The sequence below is a fragment of the Parasteatoda tepidariorum genome, chromosome 11 (assembly GCF_982258835.1).
Source record: "Parasteatoda tepidariorum strain Cologne lab strain chromosome 11, Ptep-v5.0, whole genome shotgun sequence".
Classification (NCBI taxonomy): domain Eukaryota; kingdom Metazoa; phylum Arthropoda; class Arachnida; order Araneae; family Theridiidae; genus Parasteatoda; species Parasteatoda tepidariorum.
This window is the reverse complement of record NC_141765.1, coordinates 72,286,949-72,314,764: the sequence shown is the minus strand read 5'-3', so window position 1 is coordinate 72,314,764 and position 27,816 is coordinate 72,286,949.

The window sequence follows — 27,816 nt, the reverse complement described above, 5'->3', positions numbered from 1 at the left end:
TAAAAATTACTCAAAGAAATCTACTTTTAAAAAATTTTTTATAAGTTTCATTTCGAAAAAAATTAAATAATGATATTGATAGCTCTTTTTATTTTTAATAATTTGTTTTAAGTTTTCAAAAATACTATAAGAAATATAAATTAAAAAAAGAAGGTAAGAGGATTAATGTTTCTGAATATTTGCAAGAAGTAAAACGTCAACATTTTTTAATCTATACCTACATTTTACTGATAAGTAGAGTTCTAAAAAGACTCATAACAGTTACAATTAAATATCAGCAAATATAATATTGCAGACTTGTGAAAGCATTCCTTTTAAAAATTTTATTCCTTAACTTGCATTAATTTTTTTAACTGAAATGAAACTTTAATGAAATAAAACAAAATGATATTAAAGTTTCTTATGATTTCAATAATTTTTTTTTCTTTTTTGAGAATAAAATATCTTTTTCATACCCCCCAAATCCTATGAATAGAAATTATTTTCAAATTGCATGTATCGTAATTATTTCTTGATGAAAATTAGCAGAATTATATCATATATAACATGCAAAATAACTAAACAGAAAAACATTCAATTTTCATGAAATTATTCCAAATCAAAAGAAAATTAATGAAAACAATGAGGACAGTTAATTGAATAAAATTAAATTGTAATTAATTTCTGAAATCTATTTTTCAATTAATTTCATTAATTAATATTTAATTAAAATCATTGATTGTTTTGAATTAATTTTATTAATTGATTTTTAATAAAAATCATTGATTGTTTTGAACTAATTTTATTAATTAATTTTTATTTAAAATCATTGATTGTTTTGAATTAATTTTATTAATTGATTTTTAATTAAAATCATTGATTGTTTTGAACTAATTTTATTAATTAATTTTTATTTAAAATCATTGATTGTTTTTTAATTAATTTCATTAGCTAATTTCGTAATTCACGTCATTAATTAATATTTAATGAAATTAATTGAAACTATTTAAATAATTTTTGCTATTAGCGTAATAATTAATGTAATTCAAATGAAATTGCATTTCTTTGCGCTAGCAATAAAACGACGTAATTGTATCTTAACATTGATGATAGTACATACTTACAATACCCAAATGGTCGTTTGTGTTTCAAGCCTCTTTTTTGTTGTTTCTAAGCTATTTAATGATTTATTAGTACGTAGAAGTCTTGTAAATCATAATTTCAAAAATTTAATCAAGTACAGCCGTGATAGCTCATGGAATAGAGCGTTTGCCTCCCAATCAGGTGAACTGGGTACTAATCCCAACGATGGCTGGTCGATAAGAGTACCGCACCCGGTTCGCACCGACCACAGTGCTGACGTATATTATCCTCAAAAGTAGATGGATCATGGGTTAGAGTCCCCTTGCCATCAGGTTAACCATTAGAGGTTTTTGTGGTTTTTCTCTCCATGTAAGGCAAATGCAGGTTAATTTTATCAAAAAAGTCCTCCGCGAAGGCAAATTTTTCTCAATACTTGATCCAGGTGTTCCCTTGTCTTGATTGGGTTCAAAATTACAAAGCTAAAGTTGAATATAACTAGTCGTAAACTCAAAATCGGGTCAGCTGTTCAACGATGGTTATAAAATACAATAAAATTTAATGTAGTAATTTTAGTAGAAATATAGAATCTATCTCTTGTTTAATGCCCGTCCAGCTGATATTAAAATTTAAAACTCAAGCAGTTAAGAACTAAGTATTTAGTTGTCTTGGAAAAAAAAAACTGAATAAATTTCGTAGTGTTTAAGATCATGAATAATGCATTGGATTGACAAAAGCGAGTTTTGTTCATAATATAAGTTATTACCGATTTTTTTTATCAGAAAAATAGGTGATAAAACAATTTGACAAAAGTAACATTGAAATCATTTAATTTCAACTTCTAATCATTAAACCATTTTAAAGTCGTTCATAGTCCAATTTTTTTGAAATCATCAATTTTCGTTGTGACACTTAACTACAAATTCTTATATTTAACTTTTAATAAGCTGCCGACCGGACTGTGTAGAGGTCAGAAAAATGGCCTTGCATCCGAAAGGTTCTGGTTTTGAATCCCGGGCAAAGCATGGATGTTCTTTCATTCTCTGTACTATCTGTCCTTACTGTGGATGCAACGTAGACCCACCTAATATGGTGCTCCTGAAAAAGTGGTCAACAAATCGGCCCTTCAGATGCCTATATGACGTAGGTCATTCCCCAGAAGGGCATTGGAAAAAAAATTAATAAGCTAAATAACTAAACTGGATTCCCAGAACTAATAAGCTGAATAATGAAACTAAAAAGCACAATAAGCTTACCAATTAAATAGAAAAATGACTTTTCCTAAACTGATTAAGTAAACATTTAAAAAAAAAACACCATATAAGCTGGATAATTACATTGAAAAAAACCAAGATATGAACAATTAAACTAAGAAACCCTGAACTACTCAGCTAAATATGCAAACTTAAAACATTTGCTTGTGCGCTTCAATTCGTTTTATTCTAACTAAAGAATTTCAAAATAGAATATTTCTGAAATTAATTATAAAATTTTTGTCCTTTATTATATTAAGGGGACAAGAAAGTAATGTCGCTTCGGGGCAATTGATATTTGTTATCAAGATTTTATTTTTAATCAATAATGTATTCATCCTTGTTAACAACAACTTCTCAATGTCGGATCGAAAATGAATCGAAATGGGTCGAAAAAATGATTGGTTTTTACGACTAAAGAATATTTAATGAGCGGAAACGACATTACTTTCCGGTCCCCTAATATTTGCTTCGTTCTAACTAATGAGTTTCAAAATGGAGATAAAATTATTTATAAAATTTGCTTGCTCTTTCTGATTTGTTTTATTCCAACTAGTAAATTTCATAATCGAACAAAGGTAATATTAATTGTAAAAAATGTATTATAGTTCATTTAAAAAGTTATTCTTTAATGAATGAATTACTTTCCGGTCTCCCTAGTATTTGCTTCGTTCTAACTAACAAGTTTCAAAATAGAACAAGAGATAAAATTATTTATAAAATTTGCTTGCTCTTTTTGATTTATTTTATACCAACTAGTAAATTTCAAAATCGAGCAAAGATAATACAAATTGTAAAAAATTTATTATAGTTCATTTAAAAAGTTATTCTTTAATGAGTGAGGCCAAAAATGGAGATTACCCTTGACTCGTTGCAAGTTTTGCGGGAAGAGTTCTCAAACTCGTAGCTAAGTATGGGGTATATATACAAGTAAAAGGATGAAGGGAGTTATCTCTTCTAACCAAACAGTGGTCCATTTATGCTCGCAGATGGGTGACTTAATTGTCCTCTCTTTGTTGAAGAGCCAACTTCGCCGTATGGAAGGAATTGATTCATTTTGGCGATCCTATCACTAAGTAAGACTTCCGATTTGGAGAGAAAACTTCACACTCATATACCCCTCCTCCTGAAAACTCCAATCTTCGATCGAACCCAAGTTCCATTCGCTAGAACTTAGTACAATGGTTCTCTCATCTTCCAGAGCCTGCTGTTTCGTACCGATAGGACGTCCAAGCGGCGCCAATTACTTAAAGTCTTTGGCGCACTTAGCAGCTTAGGTGTCTTCCTAAGCAAAGAACGTATTCTATTTATTTTTAGATTTAGATGGGGCGGAGAAAAAGACTCTTTCAAGGATTCATAATATAGCCAATTACGCTCTAATAAATCGAATAAAAGCATTCTGTAGGGGGCCTCTTTTCTGACTTTTGTATTCATTTACAGTTCTTATATTTGAATGAATTTATTCCATTACGGTTCAATATTATTTCGAAATGGAAAAGAAGATTTAGATTTTTTTTTGCTCAGTTTTCAATTCGAGAATAATAAAAGATTTTTCTTTTGCGATCATTTCATTTCCATAATAGATTTTTATTGTTGAATTTTTTGGTTGAATTGACCAGTTAATGAATCTAGGGTATTTGAATACTTTCTTTTTAGTTTCTGTAGGGATACTCTTTTTTGTTAATTTTCAACCTCAATAATTTAGTGTCAGAAGAGATTTAGTATTTGACAAAAAAAACTTTTATACTTTTTTAATTTTGGTAAAATTAAATAATTGAGAACTATTAATACATTATTTCAAGAGTGCAATTTCTGATAGAAAGTATATTAGACAGAAATATCAATAATTCTGAGTATATATTAATGAAACTTTAACATCATTATATATTGAAAAATGCTAATTAATTCTTAAGCTTCTCATATAAGAGGGGAATGCAGACATAACGATGTCAATTACTGGAAATGAATGAAATAATGTACCAAAGTTGCATTATTGCTTGTTAACTTTTCGGAAATATAAAGTCCAAGTCAACAACTTTTGATAATGTACCCACGCTATGCATATTGAATTGGGCTTTTTCTTTATCCCATAAAGATAACAAATAATCAAACAACTTAGCTACATTATCTCACTTTTGTCAATTATTAAAGGCTCAGTCACTTACAATTACATTCGTCACTAAGTATACAAACTGTATTAAAGAAAACAGAAATTTGCAATAAACATGTTGAGAAACATTTATAAAAATTCCCTTATTGCTTATTTACCTATACAACTACTATTATTATTGTGTCACTATTTGATGAAATAGGTGAAAAAGCTTTCGTTTCTATACTTATTTCTTATTAGAATTATGATAACAAGATTTTATTTTGATTAGAACAACCAGAACACAGGCAAATTGAAATTTAAAAAGTTTAATTCTACTGATAAATAGTTGCTAATTTGATATCCTACTTTTTTATCAAAATAATTTCATTTTTTTTTTCAAAATAAGTTCTCTGCGTTACTCGATCACGTCTTTTTGTAATTTATAGGGCAGTTCCATCCAAATTCTTTTCACTTCTTAAAATCAGTCCTTTGAAGGAATAAAAGGACCGGGATAGCCTGGTTGGAAGGGCATCAGGCTCATATCCAAGAGGTAGTAAGTTCGATTCCCGCCTGTCGAAGACCCTCGTGTAGTAAATGGTGACTGGTGCACATTATATCTGTCGGGGCACAAAGTAAATGGTGACTGGTGCACATTACATCTGTCGGGGTCCATATTCTCATAACAAATCATGCATCTAGGGGTACTGAATTGGAGATTGATCGTTCTCTGGTTCAGGTCAAAATTACGATCTGTGGATGAATGAATGGATGTATAAATGGGTCCCTCCCATAAACGGGTTGAGACGTGTTTGTGTGGCAAAAGTCGAATTTTTAGCCATAGATGGTGCCACTGGGAAGCAAGAAGAAGCGCACGCCTATTGCCTTAATGGCATGCGACAACAACAGGAATTAGGATTTTTCAAATCAGTTTAAATAATTTGATTTTTCGGAAGTTTTGGCACAAAGTTTGACTCGCTCTTACTTTTAGCTGTGCTTTATAAAATAATCGCTAGTTGTTATTCAAATCTGTTGTCTATTAATGTTAAAGTAAGGAAAAACTCCGTATTCTTTTTTTCCAAAACATACTAGTTGAAATATGGTTTTAAATTCTGAGTGATTTTCAATGAATTATTGTAAGCTTTTGTTGCTAAAATAAAAATATGAAATTTGAAAAATTTCGCGAAAAATAATCTTTCCATAGAATCTACTCAACCAAAGAATCGTTTTCTAATTAAATAAAGAAGTAAATAGTAAAATGAATGAAGCACAAACTGGGTTTTGAATAAAATAAGCTATATAATGACAAATAATTCAAGATTAATCTTTATACAGAAAGTGTTAGTTTTACAAAATTTGAAATTTTTACGTATTACTTAAGAAGCGTAAAGTATAGTAAAGAAGTTAAGAAGTGTTTAACGTATCTGTAAAGAAGATATAATTTCAAAATATAGTAAGCTTGGTTAAAATAATTTCTGATTAAAATCTACGGAGAGTTTTATGTCTGAGATTTATCATTTTAGTAACATTTATTATTTATTTGATTATTAGTTTGTTGTCTTTGTCTAAAGTAAATGTTTTAATTTCAAAAAATTGTAATTTTGGTATAAAAAAAAAGAAGAAGAAACAAGGTGTACGCAAAGTTACGAAAAAAAATGATTTTCGTACGCATATGCAAAAAAGACCACATTCCATTGCATAAAAATAAATAAAAGAAATATGGTAATTTCGATAGAAAGCATGTCCCCCGCTCACCTTGAAAATCAAGAAAAGTTAATTATCTTTGAATATATTGCAGCTATATTGGTTACTTTCTTAAAAATACAAACAAAAATATTTTAAAAAAAAATTTCGTTAATATATTAACGTAATTTTTCTTCCTTCGATTTCATGCAGAAAATTCAAAACGTGGCAAATTAATATTTATTTTACGAGAATTGATATTTATATTTCTGGCCTTGGCAACAGTAAGTGTTGCTAGGCGACCGCAGACGATTTTAATCGAAAGTTTGATATTTTTAAACATAAATTCAGCAGACGATTTACCATTATAGCTTCATTTGTGTTGTTGACAGTAAATTGAAAAGTTCTTCTCTTTCAGAAAATGGAATTGAATCGTGAACATTTTCGTGCCATTATTTTTCATAACTTTCGACGTGGATTGTCAAGACAAGAGTGCTTCGATGAACTTAATTATTTATTCAGCGATAAAGCGCCATCCTACAGCACTGTAAAAAATTGGTATAATGAATTTAATCGTGGTCGATGTTCGATCCAGGACGAATCCCGTGCAGGTCGTCCAAAATCCGTTGTTGTGCCAGAAAAGATCGATGCTGTGCTTGAACTGATAAAGCAAGATCGTCATGCGACATACCGTGAGATAGAGGCGTCTTTGGACATTAGTATGACTAGCATCAATAAAATATTGCATGAACATTTGAGCGTAAAAAAAATTTGTTCGCGTTAGATCCCGCATAATCTGACAAACGCTCAAAAAAAGGCTCGTGTCGATTGGTGCAAGGAAATGTTGGAAAAATACGTTCAAGGTACATCAAAGGCTGTGTATAACATCTAAACAGGTGACGAATCATGGATCTATGCATATGAGCCGGAAACAAAACAGCAATCAACTGTATGGGTCTTCCAAGACGAGGCAAAACCAACAAAAGTTGTTCGAGGAAGAAGCACATCGAAACAAATGATTGCCTCTTTCTTCGGCATTAGCGGTCATGTGGCAACAGTGGCGTTAGAGCAACGCAGGACGGTCAATTCTGAATGGTACACGACCATTTGTTTGCCAGAAGTCATCGGAGAAATTCGAAAAAAGCAGAACAGGCGAATCATTCTTCATCATGACAATGCAAGCTCTCACACATCGACTAAAACAAAGGCATTTCTGACGGAGCGAAAGATCGAACTGATGGGTCATCCGCCGTACAGCCCTAGTTTGTCACCCAATGACTTCTTCTTATTCCCACACATCAAAAATAAATTACGTGGACAACGATTTTCGACCCCCGAAGAAGCGGTTGATGCATTCAAAACGCATGTTTTGGAGTTACCTCAATCAGACTGGAAAAAGTGCTTTGAAAATTGGTTCAAACGCATGCAAAAGTGTATTGATCATCATAGAGAATATTTTGAAAAACAATAAAACCAATTTCGATCCTACATATTTGTTTTTTCATTATTAGGCCAGATATATAAATAGCAACCCTCGTACTTTTGACGTTTCTGTTTTTCATTGTGGTGATTTTGGTTGATGTCAGCATTCCAGCAGACAGTTGTTTAATGTTCATTGAAAATTAAAAAGTTAATTATTTTTTAATATAGTCGTCCCCACTTAATTGCGTATCGGTTAATCAAATAATCCGCTTATTCGAATAAAATTTAATGGAACCAAATCATTTAAATGAAACTAATATTAAACTTCCCCGTTTAAACAAATATTTGTTGTTTTTCGTCCCCGCCTAATTGCATAAAGAGGAGGTACTGAAATGAAAAAAAAAAAAAAAAAAAAAAAATTTATTTTTATTGTTTCAACTGCTAAAATGGAATTTCCGTTTTTCAGTTAAAATAACTATATAATAGGTGGTCACTTCAAAAGGGAGTTCCTGCTCATTAATTTGTCTAAACAGGTGTTAGGGGTAAAGTTGAAAAATTAATTAAATCTTGCTCCTAGTTATCCATTGAAGGGGGTGGTTTTACTCCTCTTTGATTGACTTCATTCGCGCATTATTTGGAATCTAAAAAAAGGTACAGTGATTTGTTTTGTTGTCAAGACTTATGGTCCACTCCTAGTGCAATAAATTTCAAAAAATCCCAAACTAAAATAGCGCATTAATTTGGAATTTCTCAAGTTTCAAGGATTAGAAAAAATAAAGAAGTAAATAAGTAAAAATAAAAAAAAATCTGAATGTATTTTAAAAGAATATGTGAGTCATGAAAGTATTTATAGAAACTGGAAGGGAAAATCTAATTTTGATAAATTGGCGAACTTAACGGGAATAAAAACGGTTTCCAATTATAAAGTTTTTCGGAAGGGATCAAATAATATTTTTGTACCTATATTATACTTTCCACTAACATATATTTATCTATATAATTTTAAATGACATTTATATTTTATGATACTAACACAGACAGTTTAAATTATAACTGTCTATTGATCATAAAACTGAGTTTATTTAATCAAAGCACTATAACAGGTATTAAATACCATTAAAAAGTAAAATTTTGCAAAAATTTAGAATTTAGGATTGAATATTGCACTCCCCTTTTAATCGAAGAGCCCGCTTAATTGCACAGATTTGGCAGGAACCGATGGTATTCCTTTAAGTGGGGTTAACTATATCATATCTAGTTGTGGGTTACTTTACAAAAAATACAAACAGTTGCTACAGTTATTTAATATTCGTTGAACGTGAAAAAAAAACCTTGCCGAACTTAAATCATTTTTGATCTTGCTATAACTATTTTAGTAAATACCTAAGAAAGCAAAAAATAATTATTTCATTAAAAAAAAAACAATATATGTATGTTTAAACACGATTTAACTTAGCTGTTCCATGCCACCAGCTTGAAATATATATATAATTGCTTTTTTCTGTTATGCGAATTGGTTTATTTTCAGGATCGGTTATATGCAGGAAAAAACTCCCTTCAACTTTCTTTGGGAATAAGTCAGTTAGAGGAAATCAAACTAAGTTGGTACAGTTTTTACAGTTTGATGTTATTTTTAGCAAATAGAACATGATATTTTTATTAGAATAAATCTAGAAGTTGTAGTTTCGATCAAACACTTAGTTGTAATTATATGCGACGGTTTCAAGCTAAAATCAAATAATATTCATAGGGGAAGAAGGCTAGCTTCCATAGACAATATGTGAACCAGTCGGCCAAAGTTTGGTGCGGTGTCTGTGTGTAGAGGTAAAAACAACACTTAGGTTAACAGCAGCAGTGTTTCTTAAAACAAACGGGTTTGCACCACCCTCTCCTCCCTACCAGTACTCGGGTTGGGGAGGAGAAGAAAATTATTTTCTTCTTATTTATTGTTGGTTTGTTCTACATTCTTGCACTATATTGATATGCACTGTACTATTAATTAAGATATTTCTTTGAAAATACATTTATATCATCCATGTTGATTAAATCTGTGATCGCATTTTGATATAGAAAGAAAGATTAAAATGGCGGGAGGCAGCGTACCCAAACAAACGTGTAGAGTTGTCCAACGACCGGTTCACAAGTGACTTACCTGTCACTTTGCTTCCTTTGCGCCTTAGCTGGATCTTTGTTCATATGATGCTCTGCTAAATCTGAGAATGTTACTCACTCTGTAAGCTGTTTTTCTGGCAGAGCATACTGCTCCAAGCAGTTCCCCGCATTAGTTAGGAATTTGAAGTGCTGGACTTCTTTTTCTATATTTCTTGTTAAAATGTCGAAGCAAGTGGTTTTACTGCCGATAGTAGGCTATTTGAATGGACTCCGGATAGGATGCGTGTTGTGAAAAAAATTTTCAAATTTCTGGAAGGCCTTCGCAATAAAAAAATCAAAAATCAGGTTTTAAAATCAGGATTTGTTCACCATCTTTCTGAAATATTTTTATTAGCGCATATATTTCAGTCATAAGAAAGCATAAGTTAAAAACGTTTTTTAACAGTTATCTTACTATAAAAAAATCTTCTCCTGCATTAAATAGTCCTTCTTATGTATGGGCATCTCTTAAAAGGTGGGAATAATGTTAAACACAGCTCATTTTGAATTAGATTGATGCAGATGTTATTATACTAAATAATCATTACTTTCCAAAATACCTTTATATTCTAAAACACTAACATCATAATAATTTAGGACATGGGAATGTACCACTTTGGGAAGTATTGCTGCTCGCGTTGGTCGAGATCCTATGACTGTTAGCAGAATATGGAATTGTTTGGCTCATAACGATCATATGGAACACTGTACAGGATCCCAGCGGCCTCCTATCACTAGCAGCCGAGAAGACAGGCATGCTAACCAACTGCACGAACAGTTCGACGACGTTTGAATCAGCATGGACTATCAGCACGGCGACCATGGCTTTGGCTACCCTTGACGCTGCATCACAGACAGGAGCGCCTCCAATGGTGTGATCAACGACGAACCTGGTCGCAGGAATGGCATGACGTCGTCTTTTCAGACGAATCCAGGTTCTGTATACAGCATCATGATGGTCGCATTTGGTCTGGAGACATCATGGAGAACGCCCATCGGCAGCTTGCATTCGACATCGTCATACTGGCCCATCACCTGTAGACATGGTATGGGGTGCCATTGGATACACGTCTCGATCACCTCTTGTTAACATTGCCGGCACTTTGAACAGTAGCCGTTACATTTCTAATGCGTCCATTCCAGTTGCTCTGCCTTATCTTCCCGGTCTTCATAACGCTACGTTTCAGCAGGACAATCAATGCACAACCGCATGTTGCACGCACTGTCCTGACCTTCCTTGGCACAGAACATGTTCGCCTGTTGGCCTGATCAGCACGTTCTCCTGATCTCTCACCAATTGAAAACGTCTGGTGAATGCTTACCGAATGACTGGCACGCCACCAGTCGTCAGTCACTACTGTCGATGAATTGTGGCATAATGTTGAAGCTGGAATGCTATCCATGCTATCGAATCTCTGTTTGTAGTCTATTCTTTAATGTCCTAAAATTGTCTAGAAAAAACTATGGTCCAGTTTTCGTATTTAATATATGATTCCGTACTATATTTGGTATTATCCCTTATTTGGACACCTATTAAATTTAGGCAGATTTCGTAAAATTTTTATTTTTATATTTTTTTATTTTTAGGTTACAGTGCAGTGCTTTTGAGCTCTCCAAATTGCAAATTGACTGATTTCTATGGATTTACACCATTTAGGAGTACATTAATAATAATTATGATGTTTTAATAATAATTTTAAAGAGTGGGTCTCATAAAATCTTTCTAAACCAAATACAAAACTTTGCAAAGATTGAAAACTGAAGTTGAAAGAAGAAAAGAAAGAGGAATGAGTGCTTTAGAAATTCTAGTAGTGAAGACATCTCCCTAGAGTAGCGTAACATTGGACTTGGTTTTAAGGTCATAAGCACCAACTCTCCCATTAGGAGGGGCACAGCTGTCGTAGCGTCGATTAGAAGTGCTTGGTTGACCGTTCATGTCGAATTTTATCTCTGGGGGGACCAGCATCTAATCGGTGTCTCCACCCCCATTGATTCTATTGTACCCTTATCCCTACCCAGGGTATCAAGGGGTAAAAGAAACTCAACCCCACTTGACTTTTCTGTCGCTCGGAATTGATGCAGGAAACGCTTAACACTCGCAATTGTTCCGTTAGATTAAGGAATTTGTAATGCGTTCCGTTTTGGGTTTACGCAGGTGGAAATCGTTTTCACTAATTGATTTTTCAATTAAATCTAATTGAATTGAAGAGATTTTTTTTTATCGTTGTGACATATTAAAAATTTAAAATTTATATATATAAGTACGAAATGAACATCAACACAAATTTAGAATGAGGATTAATAATGCATTCCGTTTTAGACTTAAGGCAGTGAAAATCCTTAGGCTAGTTGATTTTTTAAATAAAACTAGTTGAATTGATATGGAATGACTCTTTTTTCGTTGGCTGTTTTAAAATGTTATGACTTCTAAAAAATATGAAATAAGCGTCAACACGAGTTTTTGTTAAAAAAAATATGAAATAAATGTTAACACGAGTTTTTGTTAGAAAAAATATGAAATAAATGTTAACACCAGTTTTTGTTAGAAAAAATATTGCGAAGTTAGAAGAATATTAATGTGAGTTAATCACTGTATTCCACTCGCATTTAAAATTATTAATCATTATTATTAATTATTAATCATTTTAAATTATTTGAAAAATTATTTGTTTGCATATTTTTAAAGAATACATGTTAATGAATAATGATTAAAATTTCAATGCGATTGGGAAAAAAATTGCATAATTCCTTAGACATAAATATTTTTTTCGAGCAAGGACAACTTGGGAGAGTTAATCCTCTTTTCACAAATATATGTTTCTAATAATTTTTATCGTAATAAAATTTTCATGTCAAAATTTTTTTATAGTTTATAACGTTTGTCTTCTGTTTACATTATATTTTTTTAACTTACTACCTTTTTTATTAGTGATTTTTCAAGAATTAAAGAACAAGGTCAAACCTCTCTTCTTGAGAGTTTTTGATCCATTATGACGAAGGTTTGACCTACCGAAATAAAAATGGCACTTTGAAATCTATATTCATCATTAATTAAATATCAAGATTATTATTGACAGTAGTTTTATTTACAAAAATTTATTTACTGATGAAAAATAGCAAATAAGAACTGAAATTTTTAAAAGAATTTAGTTTGTATCAGTAAACTAAAAAACCTGAAAACAATTATATCATTCGCTTTTTACTCCTTTCTTTGTCTTCTTTATATTTTGTAATTTTTTTTTTTCATCTTGAACATCTTCTTTTTTCACAGGTATATCTATAAAGAAGAGGTCAAATTTCCCATTAGTATCAATTTTATAAAACAATTTGAAAAAAGATTTTAATACCGAAAGTAAAAGTAAGCATTATTTATACTAGCTTTTAGTATGGTAATCGAAGCACGCAAAGAATTCCAAATTTTAATGACAAATGACATCGGAGAGAAAACTTACAACAAACAGCAACAAAATTTGACTTTTGTATACAAGACTGACATCAGCTAAATAAATACTTGAATACAAATATGTTGGAGAAGTCACTCATATTTCCTCAATTATTTTATAGTCAAATCAAATCAAAACTATAATCTATAATCAAAACTACATTGTATAAAAAACGTAAAAGATATGATGTTTAGTTAAATGAAAGTTATAGGAATTAGTTATTAAAATAATTTTTAAAATTAAATTCTCGATGGGTAAATTCTGTTTCATTGGGTGAAGTTTTTTTTTTCTATTTAAGTAATGGGTTCAACAGTTAAGAAGAAAAATAAAACGTGAAACCAACATCAAGAAATTTAAACTTAGTCTAAACGCAAAAGTTAATAAGGCTAAGACCATTTTTTTAACTTTATTGCTCTGATATGATCAAACTGTTGGCATTGTCACAACGAGCTGTCCATTAAGAAAAATGTTCAAAAATTTTCGAATAATAGTGTTTAATTCAATTTTATCGTTAGGTTTATCTTTTGTAAAAACTGATTTCAAATTTGAATAAAAATATTCTTTATAGAAAATTTATGACAGCAAACTACTCAAAGTCATTAAATATTTACTAAACAAACAAAAATAACTTTTTGAACGAATTTAAAAAGAAAGAAAAAAATTTTATTATCTTGTAAGAATGAATAGTTATTATCTTATTACGATATTTAAAAGAGAATATGCGTATTTAGCTTCAATGGATGTGGCACCAAAGAATTTAAAACTAGAATATAAAGTGACGTAAAAAAGACTCCAACCAGTCTATCATTATTTTAATTTGAAAATAATAAAAAGGAAATTTATTTCACGTTTAAAACAACCTTTTGCTTCAATGCAGCAAAATTTTTGTCTGCATTTTTTAAAAAATTTAAGTATTTTTTTAAAGTTATATCTATAAACAACCAAAAGACTAAAAACAATTATAAAATTATACCTTCCGAAGACAAGCCACTGTATCTTTCTTAGACAGATTCCTTTCATTTGCCGAAACCTTCCTGAGAAACATGATTCTTCTTTATTAGAAATAAATATAAAATTATACCTTCCGAAGACAAGCCACTTTATCTTTCTTAGACAGATTCCTTCCATTTGCCGAAAAAGAGTCTTTTCAGAGAAACCAGATTCTTTTTTTGTTAAAAATAAATATAAAATTACACCTTCCGAAGACAAGTCACTGTATCTTTCTTAGACAGATTCCTTCCATTTGCCGGAAAGTAGCTTTTCTAAAAAACCTGATTCTTCTTTATTAAAAATAAATATAAAATTATGCCTTCCGAAGACAAGCCACTGTATCTTTCTTAGACAGATTCCTTCCATTTGCCGGAAAGTAGCTTTTCTAAAAATCCTGATTCCTCTTTATCAAAAATAAATATAAAATTATGCCTTCCGAAGACAAGCCACTGTATCTTTCTTAGACAGATTCCTTTCATTTGCCGGAAAGTAGCTTTTCTAAAAATCCTGATTCTTCTTTATTAAAAATAAATATGAAATTATACCTTCCGAAGACAAGCCACTTTATCTTTTTTAGACAGATTCCTTCCATTTGCCGAAAAAGTGTCTTTTCAGAGAAACCTGATTCCTCTTTTATTAAAAATAAATATAACATTATACCTTCCGAAGACAAGTCACTGTATCTTTCTTAGACAGATTCCTTCCATTTGCCGGAAAGTAGCTTTTCTAAAAAACCTGATTCTTCTTTATTAAAAATAAATATAAAATTATGCCTTTCGAAGACAAGCCACTGTATCTTTCTTAGACAGATTCCTTCCATTTGCCGGAAAGTAGCTTTTCTAAAAATCCTGATTCTTCTTTATTAAAAATAAATATAAAATTATGCCTTCCGAAGACAAGCCACTGTATGTTTCTTAGACAGATTCCTTTCATTTGCCGAAAAGGTCCTGAGAAACCTGATTCTTCTTTATTAAAAATAAATATGAAATTATACCTTCCGAGGACAAGCCACTTTATCTTTCTTAGACAGATTCCTTCCGATTGCCGAAAAAGAGTCTTTTCAGAGAAACCAGATTCTTCCTTTGTTAAAAATAAATATAAAATTACACCTTCCGAAGACAAGCCACTGTATCTTTCTCAGACAGATTCCTTCCATTTGCCGTAAAGTAGCTTTTCTAAAAAAAACTGATTCTTCTTTATTAAAAATAAATATAAAATTATGCCTTTCGAAGACAAGCCACTGTATTTTTCTTAGACAGATTCCTTCCATTTGTCGGAAAGTAGTTTTCCTGACAAACCTGATTCTTCTTTTGCTGAAAACAATTACAAAATTATACCTTCTTAAGACAAGCCACTGTATCTTTCTCAGATAGATTTGATGGAAAAGTTGCTTTCTTGAGAAACCTGATTCTTCTTTTATTAAAAATAAATATAAAAAATTAAAAATAATTTTTTTTCCTTGCAAAACCTGCTCTTTGTTTTTTTTTACAAAAATAAATAAATAATAAAATAAACGGGATAGAGGGGATAAACAATTCTAAAATATTTTTCAAGAGAAGTAATTAATAGGGGTAAAACTGAATAAATATTTCTTAGAGTAATTTATATTCAAAATAATATATTTTTTTAGTATCTTTAATTATTAAAAAAAACTTATGTTTAATTAGCTTTATTCTTTTCCTTTGCCGAAAAATTGCTTTCCTGTGAAATCAAACCCTTACTTCTTTTAGCCCAGAAAAATACAGGGTAGAAAGAAAAAACAATTCGACAGTTTAGCCTAAACAAGTGGGGAAATTAAATAGCCCTTAATGTTTGTTCATTAAGCTTATTAATATTCATAATATAATTTTTTTTTAAGAAAAAAAAATTTTTCTGTTGAAAAACAAAATCATATCTTCCTCTGATAGAATCTTTCCTTTTGCCGACGAAATTGCTTTGCTATGAAATCTGTTTTTAGTGCTTACTCATGAAAGAAAAGGGTGAACTGAGGAAAAACATTTCACATTTTTTCAAGGAGATTAGCCCAAATAGAGGAAAATTAAATAGCCTCAATTGTGTTCTTTTAGTTTTCTTAATATTTCTAACAGTAATATAGACTCTTGTTAGTTTGCTATTTTTATTATATTTCCCAGTTAGTTTGTTATTTTTATTACATTGCACCAAACAGCAGTGAAATTGTAATTTTAAGTGAAAATACGCAAACTTGAATGAATTTAAAATACTGAACTCAAACGCAATATATAATATTAAATACTTTAATTTATTTATTACATTATGCTGCTATTTAATATTATTACAGTAGCCCGCATCTAACAAGATTCTGTATTTAATGAGCGAAATAAAATGTTTAGTTTAGTACAGTGTTCCAAATGCGTGCTTTTAACGAGCATTTTTTCTCCCTAAATAGCAACAAAAACTGCACAATATTCAACCAATTAGGAAATCTATTTTGGTACAGAATATTGTGAAATATATTTCTGCATCATTTAGAAATAATTGAATCACAGTGACCTAAGTTCAAATCTTCTAAAAAAAGAGGATTCCCAATTCTGACTCATTAGATCAACCCCCATGTTTCGTTTTCACAAGATTTGAAAGAAATTCGAGGGGTTTTAAATAACATCAAAGAAGTGCGTCAGCCGTTGTAGAAGCTCGATTCTTACTTTTCCTAAAAGCGTGTTTTTTAATAATTGCTTAAAATGCCAAAAATAAGCGTTGTTTCCGTAAAAAGTCGAATGAATAAAGATGTTAAATAAGGAAAAAAAAATGATAGCCTATCATTAAAATATATAAAAAGAAGCAATTTATGAGAGTTATTTTTAGGTGAAATATTCTTGTACTTTCCTTGAATTTAGCTTTATATTATCATAGCCACCAGATTTTAAGCGCATTTGTCTGTTTACCGAGTCATTCGTTTTATACTTGTCCAACTGTGTTATATTTCTATAACATTCATTAGCGATAGCCTCAGTGGTTAAGGCACGGAAATAATATTGCGAAGAACTTGGGTTCAATCCCAAGTGGTGATTTGCGGCTCACCTAGTTTCATACCGATGAGCACTAGCTTATTTCGGAAGTAAAGGCGGCCTATGCACAATGGTCATCATATTGCTCTAATCATACCGTTGATCACAAACTTGTAAAGCATTTATCTCCCAGAATGGGCTATTGCGGGAAGTAGTATTTCTAAGATATCGCCAGTCAGAAATATTCAAGCAAAATTCGTTAGACGTAGATTAGCAAAAATTGAGGAAGATGTTTTTGATGGGTCTCAGATAAAACAGCTTTACAGAAACCTTAAATTTGAGAAACCTTTTGAGGTACATTGTGAAACGTTTTGATTTGAAGTATAGAAAAACGGGTTTGGAATGTTGTTGTGAAATTTGAAGCAGATTAGGGTATTCCTAAGGTAATGCATGTACAGTGCGCAAAACATTTTTTAAAAAAGTCGTATTTTAAAAATTCGATTTCTCAGGAACTATTCGATCGATTTGATCGCTCAATTTTAATACTAAAATATTTACGAACTGTTGTTGTTATTGCTTATCTCCTATCTGGTGACACCAAATCTAAGAATCAATTGATATTCAAAAAATTATATGCAGGAAGAGGAGAATTTCCTCCCATATGAGTCCCAACTGGCGAGGCGCAAGATGGTTCAGATTTTCCTATTTTAAGAAAGGGTTAAGCCTAGGTCTGGCCTACTACACCGATACCAATGGCTTGTAGCAAATATGAACCAATCTTTCTTAATTTGAGATTGTTTCTTTGAGAAAAGTTCAAGATATGTCAGCTCTGACGAAGAAGCGGGGGAGAGATAACAGTCTGCTATTGCAAGACAACCTGCCAAGTCATTTTTAAGTAAATTCACACGAGAAGGAATCCATTGGATATGTCTATTATGCTGAAGGGAAATTGGTTTTAAATTATGCATGATGGAGATATTAGTCTTGTCCCCTATGTGGGTCAAGTTATTAAGATGTTGCATTGAGCTGCGGCTATCAGTCAGTATCCAAAGGTTATCGTAATTGCTTTTTCTCAGAATAGTCTCAAGAATTTCATCTATTGCAAGACAAGAAATTCATTTCTGATAACAAAACATAAGTCTGGGTTAAGTTGACATACAATATCTGTATCTTCAGGAGTTTCAATGAAAATTCCACGTCCTGCCTGATTACTAATTTTACTGCCGTCAGTATAAATTTTGATGTCCCGTTAGGGGATTTTATTAATAACCACGAAAGACAATTGTCTGAGATATTCTGGCAGGAAATCTTTTTTATAAGCAGAAGCAAGAAGGTTGTAGTGAAAGAAGACGCCAGCAAGATCCTCAGTAGGATTCATGTAACATTGAAGGGAATATGGCTCAACATTATCAACGAGAAGATGGCAATTTCACTAAACGGGCAGTTTTTCTTAAATCTTTGGGAGAAAGTTCAGTTATTGAGGTATTTTGATGCAATATATTGTTTACCAACGCTGGAGAGATTGTTATAATATTTGACAAGGATAGCCTGTCTTCTGACGTGGAGAGGTTGCAAGTCAGCCTCAAAAAGGACAATTTTCGAAGTGCAACTGCACTTCAATCCAGTGATATCATGAGTTGCAATAATTTGAATTTGTTTTAATTTTTTTTAAGTTGGTTCCAAGGGCACAGCAATAAATTGGGAAGCCAAAATCAAGTATAGGTCTAAATAGTGCCAAATAAATAGACCCAAAGGTAGTCACATCGGCATCCAGTCTTTACCTGCAATATACTTAAGGATGTTCAAGCGTTTTATTCACTTAAGAATAACATGTTCTTATATGTTTGTTACTTGTAAATTCTGGGTCCAGGATATAATCCAAATATTTTGAATGTTTCTAATAAGAAAGCTCATGATGCTCAAAAAACAATTTTGGATTTTATTTGTATAAGTGCTTTTTTGTATTAAAGAAGTTGACGATTGATTTAGTTGGATTAAAATGTAGTTCAAGTTCGGTTGCAAGTAAGGAAATAGACCCCAAAGAGGCGTTAAGTTTAGATTCCAAATCATCTAAATTATTACCAGAGCCCCATGTTTACGCACTACTAAGTACCATTTAATGACATTCATAATGACATTTAATGACATTCAATATCAGTCAATAAAAATTAAAAGCAAATTAAATAAATGATAACTCATTCTGCAAAAATTAGCTTTGGTTACTTTTTTTTGTGATGTCAAATAAACAAATTGCACTTTGATTTGTGATTGCACTTCACGGAATCAAAAATCTTATTGATGTCTTAAATATTTATTGTAATACAACAATATTTCCGAAATTTTAAATACCATTCATATTAAATCTTAGGTAGCATTTAATATGAATTTATAAAAATTAAACACAGAAATTTAACTTCAAGTGCGAACTCATTCTATAAAACAAAACTCTATAGCTAAACTACAATTGATAATGCTTTTTGTGTTGCTAAATAAATATCCACTTTTCCTATTGGCAGATCACTAACGCTCTCTTCATAACATTCCAATTTTGTATCATCTCAATGAAAGAAGGAAAAAAAAAATCTTTCTTTTGTCCAAAGGTCTCTCTAATACTTCCCACCCACACTCTTCTATATTCAACTCCTCCACAATAGGCTATAAGAGTGCGGCAAGTCCTAGCCCATTCGACTAGGCTGACCACCTGCGCTACTGCAACTCTCTTTCGCCACAAACACTTGCTTCAATTTTCCCTTTAACCACCTCCCTCCCCCTTTTAGGGTCGATAAGCCCCTATCCTGTAAGATGTTGGGGTCCTTCTATAAAGAGAGAAGCCCTTGATACATTGGTATCCCTTGTTTGCAGGCCTTAACCTAATTGCCGTAAATAAGAACGTAATACTCGCAATGTGCTTGTCTTTTACGGGGGGTCGCGCAAATTGAAGGGGCTAAGAAAAAGAAAACGATCGGATCGGGAAACCCTAGTGGCTACTTTGAGACGTACTTCAATTGAAACCTATTACGCTTGGAAGGCGTAAATTTTTACGAAGCTAAGGCTTTACCGTAATGATATCTTTTTTGAAAGACCCTTTAAAACATCGGAAGGAAATTGCTGGATGTTTTGCCGTTTTATCGGTTTCATCTAATCAAGATCAGTTAAGAAACGTAGGCGGTGTTTATCCGGCAATCTCTTCTTTCCCAAACGTCTTCTTTTTGGTTGAAAGCACTCAACTCTTCACATATAAGAATTTAATTGCTCTTCTTAATTGGGATGGCAAAATAAGATTTTACTTCTTAGCGTTTTGATTTTGTTAAGTGGCCTAACTAAAAATAGTTTTCAGTAATTTTGTGGAAAAGTTTATTGCAATTTAATATGTAACCATTTATTGTCCCTGTTTGATTAAATTGTGCACTTTAGAAAAAAAAATTTTTTGTCCATAAATCATAATTAATTTTTAAAAAAATATAGCTCAAAACTTTGAAAATAAATACCCTTTTGTCACGTTATATGTCAATCAATCACGAGCTATTTTAACACCGCAGAAGTTTCATATTTTTTTTTAACAGAACACATTTTTGAAAATGAATTCAACTTAACTTGTTAAGTCGTCTTAGTACAAAATATTTGTTATGAGTTCTGTTGCAAAAAATCATCGAAAAAAATTTAATAGTTATTTAGTCAATCAAACACTTCTCTTAACATTTCCTTAGGCGTGTCTTAAAAATAAACATAAGTTTTATTTACGGATTTACGTTTTCTAAAGAAAAAATATTTTTTTTAAATGAACAAAACTAATAAATTTTTTACAAAAGTTCGAAATGAAATTTCAGTGGATTAACAAATCATTAAATGTGAGTGTTTATCGACAAAACTGAACTGAGGGAATGATAATAGAAGGCTTAAGTAACAACAAAAAGTATTTCACAACTTACGATTTCTACTAGCATTTGACGACTAGTATTTCACAACTTGCTTAACATAATTTTTAAAGCTAAAAAAAAAGTTTAAATATTAGCCTATAAGTTGAAAAACCTTTTACCAATACATTATATATGAGCTTCATGTGCAATGTGAAAAAAATCATTAAAAAATAATAATAATGGAATTATTTTTGCTTTCATGATATACAGGCCATTTTTACCTTATTTTAAACTGGTAAACTCCTGCTTATTTCTGCAACCAAACGGGGTATTACTAAGCACACAAGATAAGAAAAATACTGACTTTAAAGTTCTTTATCTTTAAATAAACGAAAGTGAAATGTTAACGATTAAAACGCTAGCCCAAAATAAAAAAAACAATCATACATTTTAGAAATAAATATACTTTTCAGCGCTATAGATGAAATTAGCATATAATATTAAAGAAACAAGGATTAAAAAAACATATAACAATAGTCAATTAATATACATAAGGTATTTTGAAGATTTGCTGTCACCCTTACATGAAATTTATAGTATATAATCTTAACTTTAATTCTTGCTCAAGTAGTTAAATTTGTTAAATAATCAATCTTCAAAATATAAGTTAAAGACTTGAACAGTTATACAAAATGTAAAAAGAAAACAGGAACAAGACTACTAAAGGGATTCTATTATTTTTAAAGCCAGATTAGTTTCTAAAACCATAAAGCAAACTTTGCCTTTCTCGCAATTAATTCATTTGAAGTAACTAAAGTAATTTTTTTAAAATTAAAACTAAATAATTAAAATTTAAAACAAATATAGTCTTTTTCAAGAACTTATCGGAATATTTTCAAAATTGTATCTGTAGAATTTTAGAAAAATGGAAAATTTGCAAAAATAAAAGGATATGTAAAAAATATTTTTTAAAAAAGATACTTTTATTATGTGTTGAAGAAGAAAAACATTTTTATTAAAAACAGTTTTAGATTTGCTAAAATATTATAGCAATTAATTTAATCTTATCTCATCAAAAAATCTTGAGGCTTCATCATTACCGAAGAAGGTTCAAAAAAAGAGAAAAATATTATAAAATGTTCACCAAATAGGCTAACTTCCGTTAAAATTCAGCAGTCGTCATTCGTAAAGTATGTCAAAACATAGCATATTTTACGCTCTACTAAGAGTGACAGGTTAAATTTCTTTAGGCACGGGTGGCGTGCTTTTCCTGATGCTAAGCGTCGAGATCTTTCATCTTAAATTTCAAAAATCGAGAGCAAATATTAAACGTGTGGTAAATTCTTCCGAGTCCTGGCTATGTTTTGTTTAGATTCTTCTTAATTTTCACTTTTTATTATATCAGGTGTTTCCTTTTAAAAAATGAGAATTTTAGTTTCGAGATTTTTTTTTTTATCAAGATTAAATTATTTATTTTAAAAAAGAGTATTTTTTTAAAATAAAAAAAAAAAAACATTTTTCTAATTGTATACGATACTTATCTGTGTAATACACATTGTTAAAAAAGTCTATCCTTAATCATATTATTGTTTAAATTTTCTGTATCCTTAAAAAGATTTTCTCGTACCTAAACTTGATTACATGATAACATGGTTCAACTTAAGGTGGCCGAGCGGTTAGCGTGCCTGACTGCGGGTTCGAAACCCGCTCTGGGCATGGATGTTTCTCTCTCTTTGTGCTGTCCTCTGTTGTGTGTGTGTATGATGTGTGAATGTGGCCCGCCCACCCCATAAACGGGTCTGTGGCGTGGGCAATGTTGCTCGCCTCCGTGACTTTGGTTCACAGGTGCCCACTGGGTAACGCGAAATGAGCAACAATTCTGGCATAGTATAGGCAAAGATTCAAATTCAGTGCCTGCCATTGAAAAAAAAAAAAACTTAAGTTCACATTAAGTTTCCAGCAATTGTTCACGATTCCAAAATATTTCGGTTTTCTTAGAAATTATTATATTCATATTTTAATTTATGTATTGAACAAAGCTTAACAGTGGGGCACGAAGACCGACTTACACAGAATATCTTTCGTTTTTCTATTATTTGCGTTTCATTTTTGTTTATACTTTATCTTCTCCTGATAAATAATACTTGACTTGACAAATAATTATATGCATTGGTGGCATAATACTGATAGAAAGGTAAACATACAATAATTAACAGAAATACAGCATATCTTTCTTTGTGCCATTACACTGTAAACAAATATATAATTTAACATCCATTTACCGTATAATTTTAAGGAGAAGGCCCGCTTTTCAAGCTGAACGGTTAAGTTCTGTACAATTAAGTTAGTAGTATATCACTAACGTACTAGAGTGTTTTTACGGTAAGAGTCTATTTATACATGCAGGATATTCAAATCTACAACCAAGCCGTTTCTTCACTGCCAAGTTCCTTTGAATGAAAGCTTGTCAGTGACGTCATGAGAGAACTCTTTAATTTCTAAGTTAAATAAAGATTATTAGTGGGCGCTCTTCTTGACATTCTCCAACCCTTAAAAACTGATACGCAATATTTTATGGTTTGATTTGCGAACCAAGCTCTCTCTGCTTGGTACCGAGATATTTAAAATGTCATTTGAAATGTATACCATTGAAATGTATACATTTGAAACATATACCATTTAAAATGTGAATATATACAAAATTTTAATTAGTCAGATCATCTACATGGTTAGAACTTCTCGTAAAAAATGGTTAAATAACAATTTATTTAATTGTTATTCAAGCAAAAAAAGTCAAATAACCATAAATAAGATAGTATTCAAACTGTTGTTAGAAAAACGTTTATTAACTGCTTTCACCAAATATGGTTAAACAATCAGAATTTTATCGGACCAACTAAATCCACCTAATGAAACTACTTAGTTCCTTACAGCTGGGCAATATTATCACAGAGAGGGTTAATCTGTCAATCTCATGAATGATCTACTATACATCCCTTGAATAGTAAGATAATTTCATATATATAATACCACGAATCTTTAAAGTAAAATGTAATTAATCATGGCATTAATCATACCTTATTTTTTCAAACATGACAGAATTTACTTTTTTTTTAAAAAAAAAAGATAAGTGCTGTAAAGTGATGTAAAACCGCTCCTTTACATTTGTTTTACCTTAATTGAAAATGATTGTTAGTAAATTTAATGATTGAACTTAAGAAAAACTTTCATGTAAAATCGAAAATTAAACCATTTTTTCTTTTTGTTTGTAAACAATACATAGTGGGAAAAAATCGAGTAATTACCTTATTACACTCTCAAAAATATTTTTTTAATTGAACAGTATTTTTATGAAACCATGGTATCTAAGTAATCAAGTTTAAAAATGATTAATTTGTATGTTTCAACTTAGTACCATATTAAGGATGCAGCAAAGTTGAGCAGTATTATTGTGCAACATCATTCAAAATTTCTAATAGTGGGCGCATATAACAAGATTTGCATGCACAGCTTCAAAAGATCTTGCTTGTAAAGTATTTCTACGCGTCCTCGAAATACTGTTCGGTTTTTGACCAAACTTAAGCAACGAATTCCTCGAACTCTTTCGCATTAAATACGTAGTACATAAAGCTTACATAAAGTTATAATCAATAATAGTGTTTAAGTAATAAAAACTTGTTTACGTAACAATGTTAAGTATAGAAGAATATCTAATATTTGAGTCATGGGTAATAAAAGTTTAGAATTCATCATCTATGCAATGTAAAATATTTAAAACATTGAGCTTAATTGTCTTTTAATTCATAGTAAATTTACAAACATTTTATAAAAATTACTATCATTGTTAAATAACGAAAAATATCTCACCTTTATTTTACAGTTGTGAAAAACAAAAGTTGGTAATCTTTAATCGATTATGGCATAAATTCTAAAAACATGTATAAGATCAAAATAATTATATTTAAATACTTTTAAATTCGTCGTTAACTTACTCTAATTTTATAAAAGAGTTCAATCTGCGTATTTCGAGAATAAATTATGTGTGAAATATCCTACATTAACCACAATTGTTATCTCAAGATAAATCATTTTCAAAAAATAATTATACTTAATTACTTTTAACTGCATTGTAAACGCACCACAGTTTTATAAAATGTATAAACAGTGTTTAAACTGTGCATTTAAAGAAGAAATTGCGTATAAAATATCCTATTTAACCACAATTGGGATTTAAAGATAGATCATTTACCACAAATATCATTCTAATTAAGCCTAATGATCTTCATCCTTATAAATTACTTCATTTAGAACTTCATTATGTTATAACAGTATTGTATCAAAGTAAAATCACTTTACAGGGGGTAATAAATCTCCATCAGGCAAATACCCTATTTTAGACGCAAGGGATCATCACTTGCAAAGGAAGCGCAAGATAAATTTGATGCCAAGTGAAGATAATATCTGAGATCTCATTGGAGATTAGAAAACTTCTTAGCAGCTCAAGTTCTCGCTTTAAATTCCATTCTTAGCCTCGTAATTGATAGCTTGTTTCCTTTTCTCTCTCATTTAGAGATATTTTTCAAACTACAAATAGGTTTGCTTATGTCCTGTTTAACATCTGTTTTTCATACCTGGTTCTTAATTGAAATGTGATTATAAAAGTATGATAACATGAGATTGATATCAAGCATTGAGAAAATGCACAAATTTTGTATTACTGATACTAAAATAGACATAAAACTTATACAACTCATTTAATCTTGGATTTTTACCAAAATTATATACATCCAAAAGAAAAAAGAAGAAAAGTTGTTAAAAATTATTAAAAGAATTTTTTGACTAAAATTATATTTTTGAAATAAAAATGTTTATTGATTTACTAAGCTGAATTATGTTTTTTACGGAATATGTAAAGCATTAAAAAGTTATAATTTTTAATGTTTCTTTCTTTAATAAAACTTGATCTTAAAAATAGTGCTTTAATTCCAATAAAAAAATAAATAAATAATTGTGACACTAAAAGCTTTAAATTTAATCAATACTAAAATTATAACTTTTCACAAAGAATAACATTAATTAAAACAAAAACATAATTCATCAATAAAGTATTCTTTTGAAATTTGCAACGATTTATTTTTGATTTAATAAATATAATTGTAAGAAGTATTTATGCAAAAATATCTGAGAATTTTATATGCATTTCTTATTTTCGAAACTAATTTTGCTTAAAAACATATATTTCATACACTTAAATAATAGTTTTATTTTCTCCAAAATTGAATTTTCTATTGAAATAATTAAAATATAAATTTATGTAAAATACAAAAAAAAAAAAAAAGGAAGGAAAAAAAATTGAACTTTAGTTTTTTATTGACATTGAATATCATGAAATTCGTTTGATACAAAATTTCTGAACATATCTTAATACAATTTCTAAATTTTGTATAGTTTGAAACAAAATATTTAAATTAATAACACATTTTCTCTTTTCTTCAATAAATTATTTCTTACTACAATATGTATTTTAATAATTGTTTCTTTTCTTTCTTAGGTAGATTTCCTTCCGATTCTGTGAAACAAGTTAGTAAAAAAGTTTTTAAAGAATGTTCAAACATTTAAGAGCTTTCAATTAATATTTAACGCAATGTTTTTTTTTATGATAATTAAATGAATTATAAGTACGGAATGTTTGTAATTTTTGCTCGTGTTAACTCCTGATTTGAAGAATTTTTTTGATATTTATAGAGCTACTATTTTTCCTTATTGTCTACCATTTAGAAAAATGATTGACATCTGATGTTTGAACTTTAATGTTTTTTTTTCTTTCAAATACACATAGTTTTTAGTGTTCTAAATATTAATGTGATCGAACCCATTTCTTGAAATTAAAAATACAAAAAAGTGTTATATATATTAAAAATGAGCAGAGAATCACTAAAATCTTGGTAAAACACATCTTATTTTATTTAAGTACTCAGATATTAAAAGTTAATTTCTTTATTAAAATAATCACAAAAATTCTCATAAGATCACCCTTCTTTTTCTTTTCGTAACAAAATAAACATTTAAAGAGTCAAACTTTTTTCTTATTCAAATTTTTGGGCGAAAAAAAATATTCCCTGTTATTCAATTTATGTAATTTTTAAAATTTTTTTATTCTTATTTTTTTTCTGAAATTTAAAACTGATTTTATTCTGACTGTTGATTATGGTTTAGGCTTCTCAAAAATTTTTTGAAAGCTGAAATTTTATAACTTTTTCTCATTACTCGATAAATATACGCATGGAACATTACATGTTTTTGTAGGTTTCGCAGGTTTTTAGTTCCTATGAATGCTGAAATGTTTTTCTCGTTATTCCATCAATATGCGTATGGGACATATAAGGTTTTCGTGCTAAGTCCACGAATTTGTTATTAAGAGTAAAATTTCGCAAATAATATTATTTTGAATCCATAAATCATTTGTTGCATTATCGTAAACTACCTAATAGAATTTTTCTCCTCCCCATAGTTACTCTTTAATTTAATGGTACTTTAGTATTTTACAGTACAAGCTCAAAACGTCACTTTTGAGCCCATAACTATTAGGTATTCCTCTCAATTTTTTCCCCCTTTACTTTGTAAAGCGTAAAAATGGGTCGAAAAGAAAAAAAAAGAAATGCAGTCTTTTTATAATTCGCGTCTTCCGCAAAGCAACTATTAATTCAAAGTTAATCTGTAGGTGGGAGGTTTAGAGGAGGCGGCAGCCTACCCCTCTGCCTTCATTAAGAGCGATCGTCTGTCCCGGGGTAGCTGCCAATAATTGGAGTGGACGCGAAGAAACCCGATGCCTTCTTCCCCCTAATCCAGGAACCTCTCCCCCGGGATGGTTTGCAGTGTTGGTAATAGCCACTATTTTTCACT